The following is a 15,164-nucleotide window of genomic DNA, read 5'->3' as shown; positions in this document are numbered from 1 at the left end:
TTAAAATGCTTAAGTTTAAGTTCTCACCATCCATCTCCTAAACCGCAAAGGAAAGAATAACCCCTGGAGCGGAGTGTCAGCCACTGTCAGTTTAAAAAAGCCTCTTTATGAAGATGTTCATGGTTTCATTGTGGATTCCAACATGAGTTGTGGATACTCAACAGTCCTGTTGGATACAATGGACCACTGAAAACTCACTTTCATCAAGTAAACAGACTTAGAGCTCATAGGGAACGTTACATAGGGGACATTTTGATATGCAGGCCAATACTGGATTCCGAGTTCTATATGACAGCTTTGCAGCTACTGCTGTCTTAGGATGTTGTGCAGTTTGTTACGGGCGAGTAGAAACCAAAAAATAAGTGCCAAGACGTGACAATCTGGTATGTGTAGGAAGAAGGGTATTGGCCAAATCCGGTGAGCTTAGTAGAGGGCCACTTCTATTCCGGAGACTCCGTCCCTTGTTCCTAAGGACAAGGAGGATGACAGACGTAGCTGTTGATGTTGAAAACTTTTAGGTGACAGAAAGTGATGACTGCAAATAATGAGGCTGGAGCGAGATGGAGGCAGGTTTGCGCCATGGACGGCCACTGAAGTGGAGGTCAATAATTTGAAGTGGGCACATGATGCCACAAGGGGTGGGGCAAATCATGAAAATGAAGACTTAAGAAAGAAATTATTCTGCAAGAGAGGAACAACTGTTTTTTGCCATTTGAAGTGCAGTTTCATAAGAGATATCTTAGGTTGCGAAAGTAGGAGGGTGAGAAATTAAAATGATTTCTGGCAGAAAAATATGGATGCTCCATCTTTAACCTTCAACTTAAAGAGACTTTGAATGCCAATTAGTGGCCATGTCACAAGTCACACATCACACCAGGACGAGGGACATAAGGCTGCGTAGGGGACCCCAAATTGTGGGAAGACAGAAGAAATGCATCGATGCCAAAGACCTCTGTGTCACTCACGTCACGCCAGAGAAGCAAAGCAGTACAGCAGGGAGCACCGATTTAAGTGATAAGAAAGGAGAAAAGGCCTGCACATTCCATACAGAAAAGAGGACTCAAAGGTCCACTTGACTATAAAGTGACTGTAAGAAGGAAATGTCCAGCAGTAGAAGGGAGGCAATGGTTCACGACGTTCTGTGTTAGCTTTTCATTTGTAAATACTGTTAAAGCATTTTTAAAGAACAAGGGCACCACATTCTGCTCTTCTTTGATGTTCATTGTTCACAGTTACGTTGCAGCTGAAGTTATTTAATAATCGTGACTGTTTATCTCTTCCTTCGTTTTATACTTTAATCTTGAACACCCTCTCAGAGTGTCTGACTGGGCACCACATAAAGCTAGATAACGTGCTGGGAATAGATGAAGCTTTCAGACTGTTTGTGACATTGCATTTGTTTATGAGGGCGAGCCCGCAGAACCTAGACAACAGGGAGGAAAGACACTGAATCCTTCAGTGAGATGTGACACAGTACACTTGGGGGCAGGTGGAAGAGCATACTTTGATGAATTCCAAAATGTTGGCCCACCTCAGGCTTCCAATGTTCACAGACGTTTGAAGGCATGGGCAAAGTGGGCTCTGGTCCAGGGTCCCAGCCTTTCAGGGGACCCCTGAAAGAGCCAGCTCTGTTCTGCAGAGTCTTGCCCTGGAATAATGCTTTAATAGAGTGTTTTAAGTACCACTTTCCTTTAATTTATTTTTTAAACTGGGTGATGTGTGGGAGTCAACTGCAAAGAAACCTTGTCTTTATGTTTCATAAAACATCCATATTTTTTTGATTTTGGATCAAAACAGAAACTTACATATGAGAAATGAGAGGGTGTCACACAGATTATTTCCAGTAATATTGGTGCTCTCCAACCGTGTTACAATAATGAAAACGCACTTCACTATCCCTGTAAATTAGATGTAAACACATTTAGAATTTGAGACGAGTGCGCCTATGCACTCTCGGTGTCATGGCCAGAGAAGGCATTAAAGAGCTCAAACTGGATCATAATTTTAAATCTGTTAACAACAGGGGCCCACTAAATACGTTTGGCCCAAGGTCCCCAAAATCTTTCAGATGTCCCTATCCATGTTGCCTAAACCTATGGACCTACAGAGGAAAAAGAAAATCCGATTTAGGTCACAACAACCCACCTAGCTACTTCACAGCAAAGTTCTGGTCTGGAGACTGCGTCAGACCTATCAGAGAACCTAGACAGGTTATTTTAAGTGGGGTCCTCCACATGGCACAGAGACGTCAAAGAACACTAAAGAGGCCTATTACAAAACTTTGTTGTACATTATCAGAGTGTATAAAAAAGTCAAGCGATTTTTACAATGGTTATTAGAGCATTAGCAAAGGGGGATAACAAAAAACACTGAGTGCTAAGAAAATACCTAATATTACAAAATACCCTGGTGAAGAAACGTACCCAACAGTCCGGTACCTCAGCTGGCTTGGCGCTGTCCATAGTTCAGATTCATGGATATAGCACTTTTAGTCCTCAGGCACATTACTTCATCCTAGCATGCTCATCTCTGCCCTGCAGTTAGACCAGATACTTTCACCACCTTGCAATTACCAAAAGCATGTCAATAGAAAGATGCTTGTCAGGTTGTTCACAAGAAGATAGCTTGAGAATTACACCTACCTAGTGGAATATTAGTACTGAGAATTCTATTTCCCAATGCAACCTACACCTTACTCCTGAACAAACTGATAGCAATAACAAATATAAACTATGCACGTTTGGGGGGTGGCTATTACTGCACAGGTGAGCCAGGTTGGAGTGATAATGCCTCTCTATGGAAGAGGCAGTTCCACAGACGACATGCCATATGTTTAAGCTTAAGTTGCAATGGCACTTGTGCCACTCATGGTGCACATACTGGGGTCTATACCAGTGAGTCCCAACCTGTGGTCCAGGGGACCCCTATGGGTCCGCGAAGCCTCTTCAGGGGGTCCGTGACTGGTTAGAAAATGAAACACTATTAACACATTATTAAAGTGTATATAAATAAATAAAGTGGCAAAAAGTACAACTAAAAAAATTAAAACGTACTATTTGAAATTGGAAGCTAAAAATTTAATTAGTATTCTCATATTGATTCGTGAGATCAGTGCATCAAACAGAATATAGTATGGACGATGTGTGGCTTCAGTTGAATTTAGAAAGGCTCCACCATTCCTATTAAAATTACATTTTTATTTTTTTATATTTGTTTGCAAATTAAATAAAATGTGTTATCATTTGTGTATGTGTTTGATGACTGCTTGTTTCTTTATTTTTTGTGTACTGTTTTGTGCTTCAAATCATGGAAAATGTTTAGGCAGAGATCCCCCGCTTCTAGTAATGACTCAGTGGGGGAGAGTCCCTGAATTCCAATAATGATTTAGTGGAGGTCCTTGGGTTCCAGTAATGATAATGTGGGGTCCACAAAAGTTAAAAGGTTGGGAACCACTGACCTATACAATTTTTAAGGGACGCAGGTTCAGCCTCCTCAATCCACTGGCTTCTTTCGCAAAGGAGCCTTCCGCCTACAGTTTTAGACACTGTCAATCATATCTTGGACCGGTCCTGAGGAGCACTTTACTGTCACATTCTTTCCATCAGCTGTGTGCTTATATTCTCTATTCTCCTGCCTCCCTCCGAGCACGAGGGATTGAATGGGTGAAGGACTATTTTAATCTCGACAGTACACTCTGTCATCGCACATTTATCTAATTCATGCAATGTATACACAAAGTAATCGTTTGTGTTTAGTACAACAGCACACATTCGTATTGCTTCGGTCAGAACTTGAAACACACAAAAGGCAGTGGGAGGAATGCCTGCGGTTTATCTATCCACTGGCAATCGCTCAGAGTAGCACCCCATCGCATTGTTCTTTTGCTCATCATGCCACCTCAATTTGGACCCAGCCATGAATAGGGTGAAATCCATCCTGGGTTTCTTGTGTTTTGGTTCAGGGAGGACCTGGCCTGCAGTTCAGGCTGGACTGTTCCCACTGGGGAGTGTCAGGGCTGAACTGTGTATGGCTAGGTCCACACTGAGGTGACATGGTGTGCAAAATAACATGAACTGGGATGCGGCCCGAGTAATGATCAGTCACTTAGATCAATTCAAGCATTCAATCCATCACATTTTAAATAATTTAGTTTGTCAGGACATGAGAGCGAGTGTCAAGTCAATTGGCTTTGCTAATACTAGTTATAAATGGTAATCGTGCACATGTAGGGGGAGTAAGGAGGTAATGATTAAAATGAAAGGGCCTGACAATGCTTCACACTTGTAGGAAATGACCCTGTACAAATAAAGAGATGGAGACACTACCTATTTTAAGGAACAGCTGCACATCAGAGGCAGAAGGCAATGTTCACCTTGAAGGGGCAGAGTTGTGGGTGGTGGATACTGTACATTTAGACAATATGTTGTACATCTGAGGGGTGAGGCATCATATTTACTGTGAGTCTTAAAGCTGTAGTTTTGCGATGTTTCTGTACTTTTTAACAGTTCACATGCAATCGAGGTCGGTCTCATGCTGCAATTGAAGGAAAAAGGTTTGGCACTGCTTATTAGAGGGAAATGTGGAAGAAATATTAAGAAGTGCTGAGCTCCACTAGACGGACAGAGGGGGTTGGGAGTTAATACAAGAAGATGATGCTTTTCACTACAGAAAGCAACAACAATGTAGTCTACCCTCTTCCTTTCTAAAGAAGCATATGTGCCCCCCCCGACAACCCACAAGGGATCCCACATCTCTAAAGAATTAAACAGGCCCTCCAATCAAACGACACTAACGTGGCCTTCTCCTTTAAGAGTATGTTAAACGCCATTACTTGAACACTGAGAAAAATACATAAAGCGAGCAGACACAAGTATAGTGACAACAAGGCTAAGAAGAAGCAGAGGCTTCTCTCTCACTCCCTCATTATGGGTTTGGGGAGCCAGACGAGCTGACAGCCAAACTCACGGGGAGGACACCACCATCATACAGGTGGCATCCGCCCCACAAATTGTATTGCAATGTTCCCACTGGCTGTCCGGTGGGAACATTGTATTATGACATTCCCACCGGGCTGATCGACAGGAACAGTACTCCTTCAAGGGAGTCGAGGTCAATATCGTAGCAAAAGGGTGCATTCCGAGGGTGCTGGGCAGGGACCCCATGTGGCCCCGGCACTGGCTTTCTGCCAGCCTTCTCATGGCAGGATCTCTGCAATGAAAATGCTGGCAGAAAGTTGAGTTGTAATGAGCCAGGCAGAGCAGAGTTCTGTGCTGCCCTGGCTGAGGACAACTCAAACCACTGTTAATCATGTTCCCAGTGGGTCCAGCGGTCTCCTGGAGGGTCTGCCTGCCAGGGTCAGTCTGCCACCATTGCACCGGTCTGACCATCACCGTGAGGCTGGCGGTCCTTGGACCGCCAGCCTCGTAATGAGGCCCTTAATCCCAACTATAACAGTAGCTCAAGTACCTTACTCTAGTTAAACCATTTCTCTCGTAGCAAAAGGGAAAAGTAAACTATGGATGGGTGAGGTTTTCTTTAAAATGTAATGCAAGACTGCAAATGGGTCAGAGTTGCTTATTTAACTCATCCTAAATAGATCTTTTAATGGCACGTGTGGGTGAGGTTATTTTTTCAGTCTGGCTTGCCCGTGGACCTGTGTTCAAGAATTATAATTTACAACAGCCACAGTATAGGCCTTGGGTCAGGTCCCTTCAACGATTAGCTTGCTTGGGTCAACGCACTTCAGCCATTGCTTTGGTAGGTTTGCAATAAAAATGCTGAGGGAAAAAGTAAGACTGCAATAAGGTTGTGTTAAAAAGGTTGTCTACTGAAATAATAGTACAAAACTAGCTGAGGCTACAAAAAAAATAATAATCGTAAAACGTTGTGCCCTATGTGTCAAAGTTAAGTGTACTTGGAGCAGAGATGAGGAGGCATCATCCTGCTAAAGCAGGGTGGAGGGTTTGCAGTGAGGTGGAGAAGGGCAGTAGACTCGTAAGCGGTTTGCATTAGGGCCTAACAAGGGGTTGGTAGGGTTCAGGGATTGGTAGCATCGAGCAACAGTTAAGGGCTTTTAGGGTTCACGGAAGGGTAGTGTTAAAAAGTATTAGGATTTTGTTTTTTAAGGTTAAGGGAAGAGTATCTGTAAGAGATTTTTCAATGTTTTCAGGGTTTTAGGAAGGTTAGAAAGAAGGGTCAGTAAGGAATTTTAAGGTTCACAAAGGATAGCATTAGGGGATAGTAGGGAAGTTTTTACAGTTCACATAAGGGTAATCTTAAGAAGTAGTCTGAGATTTTTACAGTTACGGGATGGATAGCGTAAAAGGAGTTTTTAGGGTTCAGAAAACAATAGTGTTAAGGAGTAGTAGTAAGAGTTTTTTTGAGTTTATGGAAGTGTAGTATTATGGGGTAGTTCAGCGCTTTAATGGCTCATGGATAACAAGTGCTATGGGCTACTAAGGAACACAGGCAATAAAAACATTTCACCTCTATATTTCTGGAATTGTCATACGTAATAATGAACGACACAACATTATTACTGGGACGATTTCAAAACTACTTTAAGGTAGTCAACCTTTTAAAAGTCGCCTTTATTGCATACAACCTTTGAATAAAAATCAACCCCATCTTATATCAACCCTGAGCAATACACAGCTCTCATCTTATACTACTGACTGGTGTATCATTCCACCTCCCAGGAAGTGGTTTCATTGCAATGCACAAGGCACTTTTTTTTATATCTGAAAGGTACACTAAAAAAAATATACCTCGTTATATTCTTTAACTCATAATGCGAGGTTTACAAAAAATAATCCTTTTAGATTTTGCTTGACTGAGCAGCTTTTGCCTGACCTTATGTGATCAACCGAAAGAGAGATTTCAGAATTACTACTGAGAAAGGGGCTTAGATTCCGTCCACATTTTGTTTCCCTCTTCAGTACAGCATTCAAGTGGGCCAAAGTTCTGTGCTTCCAATTAAAAGGAAAGCTTACATCACACTTTTTGCTTTGTGCGAAAACATATGCTCAACACAGCAGGACAAAGTTAATTACTGTGGCAATCTATCGACCGGGGCTATAAACCGGATCTGTTTATTATGAAAAGCTATGACAAAGGTAGTAGGCTTGACTTATTTATTGTGTAAGGCATATGTAAAAACCAATAAGCGAGGGATTCTCAACGTAGGTGAGCAAGATGTTTGCAACCGGATAGACAATTTCATACGGACCACTTTTAAACCTGTAAATACTCTACTGCTGTTTGTCCAGGGGCTGCTGACAATCAGGAAGTGTTTAGCAAACACTGTAAAGCAACAGGGTCCTTGCCAAAACACATTTCTCACTGTGAACAAGAACTACCCATAAGGGCACACAAAGAACCAGCCTTTTATTAAAAATATTAATGTTTTTAATATACTGCAGCAACTATGGTGTTTACCTTCAGAAATACTAAATAGAAAAAATGTGACCAACTACACCAAAATAGTCCGAAATCAGCAAGGGGCCTAAAATATTCACATCAGTATAATTAATGGCCAGTCAAAGGTATGTGAAAAAGCTGAGTTTGACCAGTTTTATAGTTAGAACAAAATTGAAAATACAACTTTCTGACTGCAAATATCTTGTTTACGCAACTAAATGTGATGGAAATGTAATAATTTCAATAATTTCATGCCGCTCTATCCTGATTACAATGTACAGCAAGGACAGAATTCTGAACAAAATGCTAACACTTATATTTTATTACATAGCACATGATACCAGCTCTAAGCAACATAAATAACAAATGCTATAATCAGTCTATTGTAATTGATTTACTGACGTCAGAAGAAAGGAAGACTAAAAGGCTAAATCTGTCTTATTGGGATTAAATTTCATGGCATTCTGAGTAGCAAATATGTCACTAGTGAGTGTTCAACTTATAGAGCTACCTTGACAAACTAAATCCCACATCTTCTGGTTTCAGTGTACTCGGGTGCCACTGAGTCCCACAGACTGTCTTACCCAGGAAAATGACACTGTGCTGGGGGGGCTTGCAAGATTTTAGAATACTTCTACACAGTGGCAAATTTGGAAATACATGTTAAAACTTGCACAACCATGTCTAAATAATGTCCACTAAACAGCATTTAAAGGTGGGACTGTGGGTGATGTCTGCCCATCTTGTTTCAGGCTATGACAAGGCTTTGTTCAACACAGAACTCCCTTATTTAATGACATATTTTACTAAGCACACTGTTCACAGGGACATGACTAAAAAGGTAGAAGGAGATTGTGCGGGCTTTCCTCTACTAGTAGTTGGTTACTGGACAATACCCGAGGCACAAGCTGTTGTTTAGCATTGTCCCAATAATATTTAATACTAGCTAGATAACAAGGCACTCCATCTCAAGGGTAGTGATAGCAAGCCCTCAAGAATAACTCCAGGACATGGCAAACGGATGTGAACTGCAATACAGTATGACTAACTAATTCCAACTGATAAACATAATGTTTAGTCCGATTTATATTCAAGTAACTAGGGCCTAAAATTGAGATTTTCAAGATGGCAGTGTAGATTTATAGTCCTGTGTACATTTATATTCTGCCCACCAGCCCTCAGCTGCATTGATGCAACCCTCAGCCAACGCTCAAGACAATACTTTCTGCCCCTGACAAAATGTTCACAAGTACTTGTACGATAGGCCTTTAAGTGTAGACTATCACTACAGTGTATTAGAGCTGGTAGCTGATGTACAGGAATTTGTTACAAGGAATCTCACAAATTATATTAGTTTGCAAATGTTTTAGTGCTGGTCACACTGGAAAACCCTAAACGTAGAACATTTTAACTGTGCTTATTCTTATTGGGCCCTATCCTTTCAAGAAGCACTGTATATTGTTTTGCCAACTGTAATTTTGTACAAATGTGTAATTTTATAATGGTATATATGATGGGAGCCAATATATGCGCACTTCAATAGGCCTCTTTGGGTTAGGGTAACAGCCAATAACATAGGTAAAAAGTTTTATCAAATCACTGGGAAACTTTATGTCAGATTCCATAGGTTTGAACTGTTAACTGTGAAAAGTCATGACAAACTCAGTAGATCTGACTTACACATTGTGAAAAGCATGTGTTAAAGGAAATATGCTTTTAATGGTGGGTTGTTTTACTGTGCTGGTCGGTAGGCAGGTATTTTGTTGCACTGAATCTCATAGATTACTGTAGTAGCCAGGAGTTTTGGTGTCCCACTCGAACAGACCGCAGAGAAAGAGAAGATTTGGTCTCCGATATTCACTATTAGGTCCCATTAGGAGGGATTTTATATTATTTTGACAAATTTTGTACATTTTTGTAATGTTATTATAGTATACTACATGATATATTCTTATGGGAATGCTTATGGTCAATACTGTCGGTCTGAGTTGGTTATGATGACAAACCACTGATAAAGGCTGTAGGACAGGTTGTTTCATGGAAAAAGCCACTCAGATGCAATAAGTCTGATCTGTTTATTAAGAAATTTTATAAAAAGGCATTAAGCTGGAAGTATTATGAAACATATATGTTAACGCGAATAGCTCTTTAGGGGTTGATTGTTTTAGCAATGTTAAAATCTGCAGACATAGATTTTTGTTACATGAAAAGTATTGTCTTTGTAGAAAAGGATGTTGGTGTTGATTACCTCCTCGGACAAACCACAGGGGAAAACAAATGTGCATTGTAATAACCATTTCTAGAATTTCTTCAGAAGGCCTGATAGGATTAGTTGCCAGCCAGGATCTCGTAATAAAAAATAAAAAAAATGTTAATGTATACATAAATGTAATTACATATACATATATTGAGGGCTTTGGGTCAATCCTTTTCTGCCACTTGTCTGTACAATTAAATTTTCCACTCTTCTTCCATTGAGAAACGTATAAAGCATGGGAGGGTGAGGAGGGTGGCGGGAGCACACTTCAACCACTAGGTCTCTTGCTCTGTGAGTAGCAACATTTGTGCGATCACATATAAATATGCCTAAAAGTAAGTCTGCTTCAGTGCCCAGGCCGGTGTATCAGTCCTTCAGTGTTCCATTTTCGTCTTCTTTTATAGGTCCTCTCTCATTTCATGCCTTCTCTTTTATTTTCATTTCTTAGAACATACTAATGGGCCGAGTGCTTGCCGCTCATTTCTTCTGGAAAGCACAGCCACATCTTTAAACAAGTCAACCATTATGGAGTGGTACTGTTCACACTGTATCACTGTTTTACAATTCCAAGATGTTGGTTCTAAATATGGCTGCCATGCTAGAAATTTAAAACAATGATACAGTAAGCATAATACTACTGCAAAATTGCCTTGCAAAGACATATTTAGTTTTGTTACTGAAAGCATACATCTGTCATGTTTAGTCGGCAGCATGTTTTTTTTGTTCTTTTTTACTTTTATTATTTTAATTTATCTTGCATGTGTATTTGAGTTTGTGTATATATTTTATTGTGGCTATGTAAGTGAGGGAACGCAAGATTGGGCCAGTGGGTACATGAATTGATGAATGAGTGCACAGATGAGTGACGGCGGAGTCAATACTTTATGGAATTCCTAGGAGCATTAAGGACAGAACAGGCACACTGAGATAAGAATGACCTTAAGTCATTGCCAGTGCTTGTGTATAACTTTCTTCACTACAAAAACATCCCCGTATCCATAATGACACCTCCAGCGCTGCTCCAGTTTAGGAAAGAGTTAAAGGCTCACCTATTTAAGGAACACTACATAATGCATTAAACATCCACAGCCCAGCTTCCTCTTCTCTTACTCGTGGACCATGCTTATCTTTAGCCATGTACAGCACTCCGTAGCCTTTTGGCTGGGTTAGCTCTATAGAAATTCCATATACACATATTTGTAACACAAGACATATAACCAATGGTCTAGAACAATAGTAAGTAATTATCTTAATTGGATTGTTCAGACTCACAAGTCTGATGGTATGTGTCAGGGAAGCCTGTAGTGTAGGGTAACCAAAAAAAGCTTTTTAAATGTCTTATATAAACTTACGTTTTAAGATTGTATGATGCTGAAATGTATCTATATGTCTTTGTAAATAAGACGACACCCAGCAGGACATCGCACATTCACTTTTACCACATTATCAGCTAAGCTCCTAGAAACTGCTTTGATGTATACTGCTTACCCTATTCTCTCTAGGGCAAGTAAATAATGAATAGGTGTTGCTTGACAAAGCATTGCATATGCATGCAACCACTAGGGTTGGCTAACACTTTCATACAAACATTACCTAATCCGAACCTACTAGTAAACAGTAGAATAAACTTACACATGCACCCAACATCACCTCTGACATGCCATCATCGCACATCCAACAGTAACCACCACAAACCAGTTTTCCAAGGTCCACATATATTTCACCTTTCTCAAGAAGACCAAGCTACATGGAACCCTGACATGCTCACAACATGCCACCACTGACCTATGGGTGGCAAACAAAGCCCATTTAATAGCACTTCCATCAATAGCACACAAACATATCTCAGAACTTTTCCGAAGCAGTTGCTTTAAAAATTCCGGTCATTTACACATACCACAAGGTACAAAGTCTATATGTTTGGTTAGCGATGCCTATTTACAAAATAAAGTGCACATGCAGACCAACCACAAAGGTAAATGAAAAATAAATGAATGACCACAAAAAAGACCCTGATTTTTCATTCATATTATCCAACATTAACTATAAGAAAACAAGGCGAACAACAAAGACACTATACAAATACTGATCAGATTACATTTATCGCTACATTTTATAGTTTCTGAGATACATGTATTGTATGTTTCCCATATGTGTTTTTTCTCGCAATAAATGCTTGAGGCAGAAAAATAGGTGCCGGCCCTCAAAAACAACAAGCACAAATTAAGCACTGCCTGAAGGGCAGGGTGAATGGTGCAGATACACGGAAAGCATGCCTCGAATGGCAGGGTAAATGGTACAGATGCAGGGAAAGCATACCTCGAAGGACAGGGTGAAAGATGCAGAGACAGCATCTCTCGAGGGCAGGATGAAAGGTGCAGATGCAGAGACAGCATCCCTCCAGGGCAGAGTAAAAAGTGCAGATGCAGGGACAGCATCCCTCCAGGGCAGGATGAAAGGTGCAGATGCAGGGACAGCATCCCTCGAAGGCAGGGTGAAAGATGCAGATGAAGGGACAGTATCCCTCAAGGGCAGGGTAAAAGGTGCAGGGACATTATCACTAAGGGGCAGAGTGAATGGTGCAGATCAAGGGACAGTATCCTTCAAGGGCTGGGTAAAAGGTGTAGATGCAGGGACAGCGTCCCTCAAGGGCAGGGTGAAAGGTGCAGATGCAGAGACAGTATCCCTCAAAGGTAGAGTGAAAGATGGAGAGGAAGGGTCAGCATCCCTCAAGGGCATAGTGAAAGGTGCAGCTGCAAGGACAGTATCTCTCAAGGGCAGGGTGAAAGGTGCAGGGACAGTATCTCTCAAGGGCAGGGTGAAAGGTGCAGCTGCAGGGACAGTATCCCTCGAGGGCAGGGTGAAAGGTGCAGCTGCAGGGACAGTATCCCTCGAGGGCAGGCTGAAAGGTGTAGATGCAGAGACAGTATAAAGGAGCAGCTGCAGGGACAGGTATCCCTCGAGAGCAGGATGAAAGGTGCATATGCAGGGACAGCATCCTTCAGTGCCAGGGTGAAAGATGCAGGGGCAGCATCTCTCAGGGCAAGGGTGAAAGGTGCAGATGCAGGGACAGCATCCCTCAGGGACCGGGTGAAAGGTTCAGATGCAGGGACAACATCCTTTAGGACCAGGGTGAAAGGTGCAGATACAGGTATAGTATCCGTCACTGGCAGGGTGAAAGGTGCAGGGACAGCATCCGTCACGGGCAGGGTGAAAGGTGCAGGGACAGCATCAATCAGGGCCAGGGTGAAAGATGCAGGGACAGCATCCTTCACGGGCAGGATGAAAGATGCAGGGACAGATATCCCTCGAGGGCAGGATAAAAGATGCAGGGGCAGCATCCCTCAGGGACAGGGTGAAAGGTGCATATGCAGGGGCAGCATCCCTCGGGGACAGGGTGAAAGGTGCAGATGCAGGGACAGCATCCTTCAGGGCCAGGGTGAAAGGCGCAGATGCAGGGACAGGTATCCCTCGAGGGCAGGATGAAAGGTTCAGATGCAGGGACAGCATCCTTCAGGACCAGGGTGAAAGGTGCAGATGCAGGTATAGCATCAGTCACGGGCAGGGTGAAAGGTGCAGGGACAGCATACATCAGGGCCAGGGTGAAAGATGCAGGGACAGCATCCTTCACGGGCAGGGTGAAAGGTGCAGATGCAGGGACAGCATCTTTCAGGGCCAGGGTGAAAGGTGCAGATGCAGGGACAGCATCTTTGAGGGCCAGGGTGAAAGGTGCAGATGCAGGGGCATCATCCCTCAGGGACAGGGTGAAAGGTGCAGGGGCATCATCCCTCAGGGACAGGGTGAAAGGTGCAGATGCAGGGACAGCATCCCTCAGGGCCAGGGTAAAAGGTGCAGCTGCAGGGACAGCATCCCTCAGGGCCAGGGTAAAAGGTGCAGATGCAGGGACAGCATCCCTCAGGGCCAGGGTGAAAGGTGCAGAGTGGGTGGGGTCTTCGAAGGGAAACAGAATGGGATTTTGAGGGGAGGGTGCACCCAGGGTGCACCCACCCTCTAGGAACTCACCAGGAGAAAGCAGCTCTGCTGAAGTCAGCCCTCTGCCCGGGGGCACAACTGCCACAGCCGACCACTGCCCCAGCCCGGGGGCACAACCGCCACAGCTGCCCGTTACCCCAGTGACAGCCCTCTCCCTGCCCGAGGTGAGGCTGCTCACGCCTCCGGTCCCACTGACACCACCCCCTGCGGCAGAGGCCGCGCACCCCGGGGCAGTACGCCGCCGCCCTTACCTGCTCCGCCGCCCGCAGGTGTCGCCTCCCTCCCTCCTCCCGGTGCCGCTGCTCCCTGTCAGCCGCTTCTGCCTAGACGTGGCTCTCTGCTGGCGAGCGCCGCGCCCTTTCTCCTCCCCCCGGAAACGACATCGCCGGAACTGTCACAGTCCGTGCTTGGGCAGCCTAGGGATGGCGAGCTCCGGAACCATTAGTTTGGAGCAGTGTTTCCCACCGGAGCCTTTAGAGCGAAGGACCAAACTTCCGTGTCCAGCAAGACACGGGGTGTAGCCAAACAGAGTGCGATGACAGGCATGGAAACAAACAGAGGACGAGAGCACGCGCCATTGCGACACTCACTAATACGGCCGCCATCTTCGCACAACAAAGTTTACAATACATTTCATGTCACCACCAGCTAAAACACACACAGAACATCACCATTTTACCTTTACTTCCTAGAAAATGAACCGTGGATAAATATTATTACATTTTGATATTTAGTAATGACATTCATTATGAACACCAGTATTTAATTCGATATAAGTACTAGTATTTAAATCAATTACACAAGTGTTTGCAATGCATAATTTCCTCTATATATAAATGAAAATTTGTTCATCTACTGCTATACATATAAAAATGTGTGACTTTTGAGATTTGAGTGAGCCTTATATTTCTCTGGCAGTGGAATTATTTCATTCTGAAATGGCCGACATACAGTGTACGTATGTTAAGGATGTTAACATTGTCCGTCGTTTCTTATTATTGGTATGACCAGATAGACACAAGTGCTTCCAAAGTAAATATGTGGGATGACCTCACAGTTAAATCAATGTTCCTTTATTCCCTCTGTGCCCTTTGGTGCCATGCCATGCATAAACATTTTTCTAACTTCTTTGCTGCATACACGCCAATATTTTAAAACAGGGAAGTGGGAGATTTTGAAAACAAAATTTTGAGAATATATTTTCCCCTTTGACTTCTGCTTAAACTGCAGCAATTTCAGGTGAAGGAGAGCTAAAATAAAGCCATTTTTGGCTTCATTAATCAGTAGTCTGCCGCCTGAATTGGGTTAGTTGGAGTGTATGTTGCAGTGTTTGGCAGGTCTTCTTGATACTTTTTTTTGTTAGACAGTTTTTTTTTAATTTCCAGGATGGAAGTGCTGGAAAGACAACTTTCCAATGGGAAATAAAAGAACTGTAAAATTTCCTAGGGATTCAGAAGGGAAGTTTAAATTCTATAAAGGAAAAAAAAATCTATTA

At 42.9% G+C, this 15,164-nt stretch overlaps 1 protein-coding gene across 1 annotated transcript in view; it reads right to left on the bottom strand.

Annotated features, from left to right (window-relative positions):
* Positions 1 to 14,033, bottom strand: part of GOLGA3 (golgin A3) — a 133,123-nt gene extending 119,090 nt beyond the window's left edge. Inside the window, exon 1 of the mRNA XM_069215266.1 lies at positions 13,921 to 14,033. The gene's annotated coding sequence lies outside the window, so the exon portion shown is untranslated. The remainder of the gene's footprint in view (positions 1 to 13,920) is intronic.
* Positions 14,034 to 15,164: the final 1,131 nt, after the last annotated feature.

Source organism: Pleurodeles waltl, chromosome 11 (assembly GCF_031143425.1).
Source record: "Pleurodeles waltl isolate 20211129_DDA chromosome 11, aPleWal1.hap1.20221129, whole genome shotgun sequence".
NCBI lineage: Eukaryota > Metazoa > Chordata > Amphibia > Caudata > Salamandridae > Pleurodeles > Pleurodeles waltl.
Note: the sequence above shows the minus strand (reverse complement) of the source record. Positions and strands in the feature narration are given on the sequence as shown.